Here is a 6000-nt window from a genome sequence, read left to right as displayed (position 1 = left end):
CTCCCGGTGCATGGAGCCTGCTTCTCCCTCTGCCTGTGTCTCTGCCTCTCTATCTCTCTCTCTGTGTGACTATCATAAATAAATAAAAATTAAAAAAAAAAAGACACAGGCTCTGTTATCAGATAGAATTGGTTTAGGGATCCCTGGGTGGCGCAGCGGTTTGGCGCCTGCCTTTGGCCCGGGGCGCGATCCTGGAGACCCGGGATCGAGTCCCACATCGGGCTCCCAGTGCATGGAGCCTGCTTCTCCCTCTGCCTGTGTCTTTGCCTCTCTCTCTCTCTCTCTGTGACTATCATGAATAAATAAAAATTAAAAAAAAAAAAAAAAGAATTGGTTTAAATTCTGTATTTGCTACTGGCTGGCTCTAGACAATTTCCTCAAACTCTCTGAATCTCTGCTTACTCACCTATGGAATAGAGATTATAAATGTCCTTATAGTGGAATTATTAAGTGGATTGAATGAGATTAGTCATGAAAAGCACTTAGACCAGGACCTGGTGCATAGCAAATGGTCAATAAGTGTTACCTATTATTTTAATTATTTTAATATCATTATGATTTGTATATCAAATTAGGTGAGTAAGAGATATGAGTGACAGAGAAGAAAGAAGGAAGAACTATGGTAGAGATATGAAACCGGTCCAAATGTTGTGGAGATTTGGACTTAAGTGTTAGTTACATGGCTTTGCTAGGAAGTTCATTACAACATATTTTTCATGGAGTGATATCAGCAAAATGGCAGAGTTGACAACTCCAAATATCAGTCTCTTCATGGAAACATCAAAAAATAAGCAGAATCTCTTAGAACCAACTTTGTCAGAACTCTGAAAAAACAGTCAACAGTTTATAGCAACCAAGCAAACACTGAATCAAGAAAAAAATCAACTTAAAAACAGTGGAAAACCTTGTGTTGTTTTTATTTGCTCCTGCCCCCTCCTTCCCTGGCTCATTGTTGGTTCTGAAGATGGCAGTGCATATTCTCAGTGTGGGATCTGGGTACTTGGCTCTGGAGGAAGCAAAGCAGATCTTATTAGCAAATTATTGCCTTTCTTTCTTTCTTTCTTTCTTTCTTTCTTTCTTTCTTTCTTTCTTTCTTCTTTCTTTCTTCTTCTCACATTTTCTCCCATTCAAGGAAATCTCTGTCACTGGATGAACATAAGCTAAAGGAATAGAGACTTTGGTCAGCATGTACAACAAGTAATATCTTTGTAAAAATACTTTGGAAAAATCAGTAAACAAACAGATGATGGCAGCCTTCAATAATCAAGAATCTGAGGAGTGGGGGGGAATCTGATTTCTAGAGTTATCATATTATAACTTTCAAATGTTCAGCTTTCAACAAAAAACCCACAAGGCATGCAAAAGAAAAAAAACAGGAAAGAAGGGTCTATTTATTTATTTATTTATTTATTTATTATTTTTTAAAAATTTTATTTATTTATTCATGAGACAGAGAGAGAAGCAGGCTCCATGCAGGGAGCCCAATGCGGAACTCGATTCCTGGTCTCCAGGATCACACCCCGGGCCAAATGCAAGCACTAAACCACTGAGCCACCCAGGGATCCCCAAGAAGGGTCCATTTAAAGGAAAAAATAAATACATTCACAGAAACCATCCCTGAGGAAGCATAGGTTTTGGACTTACTAGACAAAAACTGCAAATCAACTAAACTTAATAGACATACACAGAACATTCCAACAATGTCAGAATACACATTCTTCTTGAGTACTTTTGGAACGTTCTCCAGAATAGACCACGTGTTAGACTACAAAACAAAACTCAATAAAGTATTAAAATCATACAAAGTATCTTTTCTGACCTCAATTGAATGAAGCAAGAAATCAAAAACAATGAAAACTGAAAATTCACAAATATGTAGAAATATACTATTATACAGCCAATGGGTCAAAGATGAAATCAAAATGGAAATTAGAAAATACTTGAGACAAATGAAAATGAAAATACAAAATACTTATGGAATGTAGTCAAGGTAGTGAGCAGAAGGAAATTTTATAGCAGTAAATGCCTATATTAAAAGAGAGGAAAGATGTCGTCATAATCTAACTTTACACCTTAAGAAATCATAAAAAGAGAAAACCAAACCTAAAGCAAGCAGAAAAAAGGAAATAATAAAGATTAGAGGAGAAATAAATGAAATAGAGAATTAAAAAAATAGAATCAACAAAAGTTGGTTCTTTGAAAAGATCAACAAAATTGACAGACTGTAGCTAGACTGACAAAGACAAAAAGATAGAAGATGCAAATAACTAAATCAGAAATGAAAATGGGGACATTACTACTGAGCTTATAGGAAAAAAAGGATTGTAAGAGAATATTATGAATGTCTGTGAACAAACAAACCTATGTGAAATGGACAAATTCCTAGAAATACACAAGAAGAGATAGAAAACTTCAACAAACCTATAAAAGGTGAAGAGAATGAATGAATAATCAAAAACATCCGTACCAAAAAAGAAACAGTTCAGGACCAGATGCCTTCATGGGTGAATTCAACAAAACATTTTTTAAAAGACTTTAATTTTTTATTCATGAGAGACACACAGAGAGAGGCAGAAACATAGGCAGAGGGAGAAGCAGGCTGCCCACGGGGAGCCCAATGTGGGATTCAGTCCCAGGACCCCGGGATCACCACCTAAACTAAAGGCAGATGCTCAACCACTGAATCACCCAGGTGCCCTCAACAAAACATTTAAAGAAGAATTAACATTAATCCTTCTCAAACTCTTTAAAAAATTAGAAGAGCAAGAGCTGTCCCAAATCATTCTCTGAGGCCAGCATCACTGTGATACCAAAGTGAAATGAAAGAAAGAAAGAAAGAAAGAAAGAAAGAAAGAAAGAAAGAAAGAAAAAGAAAGAAGAAAGAAAGAAAAAGAAAGAAAGACATCACAAGAACAGAAAGTCACAGGTCAATATTCTTTTGAATAAAGATGCAAACCAAATCCAACAGCATATCTAAAGGATTATGCACTACAACCAAGAGGAATTTATCCCAGGATTGCAAGTCGTTAAACATGAGAAAATAAATTCATATAGTACAACACATTAATAGAGGGAAAAGAATACATGATCATCTGAATACAGAAAAGAGAAAAATTATTTGACAAAATTCAATACTTTTTTATGATAAAAACAATCAGGAAACTAGGAACTAGGAAACTAGGAATACAAAATACACGATAAAGGGATTGAATGAACAGCAGCTAACATCATACTCAATGATGAAAGACCAATAGCTTTTTTCCCCAAAATCAGGAACAAGACAAAGATGCCACTTTTACCAATGCTATTTAACATTTTACTGGAAGTTCTAGCCAAAGTAACTAGACAAGAAAAAGAAATAAAAGGCATTGAAATTAGAAAGGAAGAAGTAAAGCTATTTATTCACAAATGATATGATTCTATATATAGAAAATTCTAAGAATCCACCAAAAAACTGTTTAAACTAATAGTGACTCTAATAAGATTCAGCAAAATTGTAGAGGACAAGATCAACAGACAAGAATCAGCTGTATTTCTATATACCAGCAAAGAATCTGAAAAGAAAATTTAAAAAACAATTATGTTAGAGACGCCTGGGTGGCTCAGCAGTTGAGGGCCTGCCTTCCACCCAGGGTGAGATCCTGGAGTCCTGGGATGGAGTCCCGCATTGGGCTCCTGCACAGAGCCTGCTTCTCTCTCTGCCTATGTCTTTGCCTCTCTGTCTCTGTGTCTCTCATGAATAAATAAATAAAATCTTTTTTAAAAAACCAATTATAAAAAAAATAATAAAAAAATAAAAAATAAAAAAACAATTATGTTACAATAGCATCCAAAAGAATAAAATACTTAGGAATTATTTTAACCAGAAAGTGAAAGGTTTGCACACTGAAACTATAAAACATGGCTAAAAGAAGTTAAAGAAGACCTAAAAAAATGGAAACACATTCCATGTACACAGATTGGAAGACTCAACATTGTTAAGATGTCAATAACCCAAAGCAATCTTCAACTGCAACACAATCCCTATCAAAATTTCAACAGCCATTTTTGTAGAAATGGAAAGACCTATCCTCTAATTCATATGGAATTGCAGGGGGCTCTGCATAGCCAAAACAATCTTGAAAAAGGAGAAAAACATTGGAGGACTCATTTCCCAATTTCAAAACTTATTATAAAGCTACAGTAACCAAAAAAATGTGATTCTGTCATAAAGATAGACATACAGACCAATAGGATATAAATAAGAGTCCAGATAGGAAATTAATTTTTGACAAGGGTGTCAAGTCCATTTAATGGGGAAGGAAAACTCTAACAAATGGTGCCAGGACAACTGCCTTTCTATCTGCAGAAGAATGATGTTGGACTTCTACCTCACTCCATATAGAAAAATCAACTCAAAATAGAGCAACAACCTAAATATAAGGAATAAACCCATAAAATTCTTGGAAGACAATATAGAAGTAAATAATTATGACCTTGGGGTGCCTGGGTGGCTCAGTGGTTGAGTGTCTGCCTTTGGCTCAGGTCAGGATCCCAGGGTCCTGAGATTGAGTCCTGTATCCGGCTCCCCACAGGGAGCCTGCTTCTCCTTCTGCCTATCTCTCTGCCTTTCTCTGTGCATCTCTCATAAAATATTAATAAAATATTTTAAAAAATAATTATGAGCTTGAATTTAGCAATGGATTCTTAGATAGGATGATGAAAAGCACAAAGAAGAAATGAAAAAATACATTACTGGAATTTCATCAAAATTAAAAAATTTGGGGGCAGCCTGGGTGACTCAGCAGTTTAGCACCTGCCTTCAGCCCAGGGTGTGGTCCTGGAGACCCAGGATCGAGTCCGGCATTGGGCTCCCTGCATAGAGCCTGCTTCTCCCTCTGCCTGTGTCTTTGCCTCTCTCTCTGTGTCTCTCATGTATAAATAAATAAAAACTTAAAATTAAAAAAATTTTGTACTCCAAAGGATGTTATTTTATTTTATTTTATTTTATTTTTAATTTATTTATGATAGTCACATAGAGAGAGAGAGAGAGAGGCAGAGACATAGGCAGAGGGAGAAGCAGGCTCCATGCACCGGGAGCCCAACGTGGGATTCGATCCCGGGTCTCCAGGATCGCGCCCTGGGCCAGAGGCAGGCACCAAACCGCTGCGCCACCCAGGGATCCCCAAAGGATGTTATTTTAAAAATGAGAAGATGACCTATAGAATGGAATTAAATATTTGCAAATCTATATATGATTAGGATTAAATAACCAGAATATGTTTTTATTTATTTATTTATTTTTAAAATAACCAGAATATATTAAAAAAAAAAAAAACTCTTACAAGCTCAAAAACAGATAACCCAATTTAAAAATGGGCAAAAGATTGAATAGACACTTCTCCAAAGAAAACCTACAAATGGCCAACAGGCATCTGAAAAGATGCTAAACATCAGTAGTCATTAAGTAAATGCAGATAAAAACCACACAGAGATATTACTCCACACCCATGGTAATAACTATAATTTTTTTAAGAAAACGGAAAACAGCAAAAGCTATAATTTAAAAAAATTTTTTAAAGATTTTATTTATTCATGAGAGACACAGAGAGAGAGAGAGGCAGAGACACAGGCAGAGGGAGAAGCAGGCTCCATGCAGGAAGCCTGATGTGGGACTCGATCCCAGGATTACACCCTGGGCTGAAGGCAGGCGCTTAACTGCTGAGCCACCGGGCATCCCTATAAGTTTTTTAAAAGGGAGTTTGAGAGGATATGGAGAAATTAGAACCCTCATACATTGCTGGTAGAAACGTAAAATGGTGCAGCCGTTGTGTAAAACAGTTTGGTGGTTCTTCAAAAAGTTAAACATAGAATTACCATATGACCCAGTAATTACACTCCAAGATCTACACATAGAAGAATTGAAAACAGCTACTCAAACAAGTACATATAAAACAGGTTTATAGCAGCACTATCCACAGTAGTCAAAGGTAAAAATAATCCAAATGTCTATCAACAAAT

The 6000-nt window shown here is 36.1% G+C and overlaps 1 long non-coding RNA gene across 1 annotated transcript in view; it reads right to left on the bottom strand.

Annotated features, from left to right (window-relative positions):
- Positions 1–898: 898 nt before the first annotated feature.
- LOC140593928 (uncharacterized) overlaps positions 899–6000 on the bottom strand; it is a 35990-nt gene continuing 30888 nt past the window's right edge. Inside the window, exon 2 of the long non-coding RNA XR_011994366.1 lies at positions 899–1160. This is a non-coding gene — a long non-coding RNA (uncharacterized lncRNA). The remainder of the gene's footprint in view (positions 1161–6000) is intronic.

The sequence above is a fragment of the Vulpes vulpes genome, chromosome 9 (assembly GCF_048418805.1).
Source record: "Vulpes vulpes isolate BD-2025 chromosome 9, VulVul3, whole genome shotgun sequence".
Lineage (NCBI taxonomy): Eukaryota > Metazoa > Chordata > Mammalia > Carnivora > Canidae > Vulpes > Vulpes vulpes.
The sequence above is the reverse complement of the archived record's forward strand: the minus strand, read 5'-3'. Positions and strand labels throughout refer to the sequence as shown.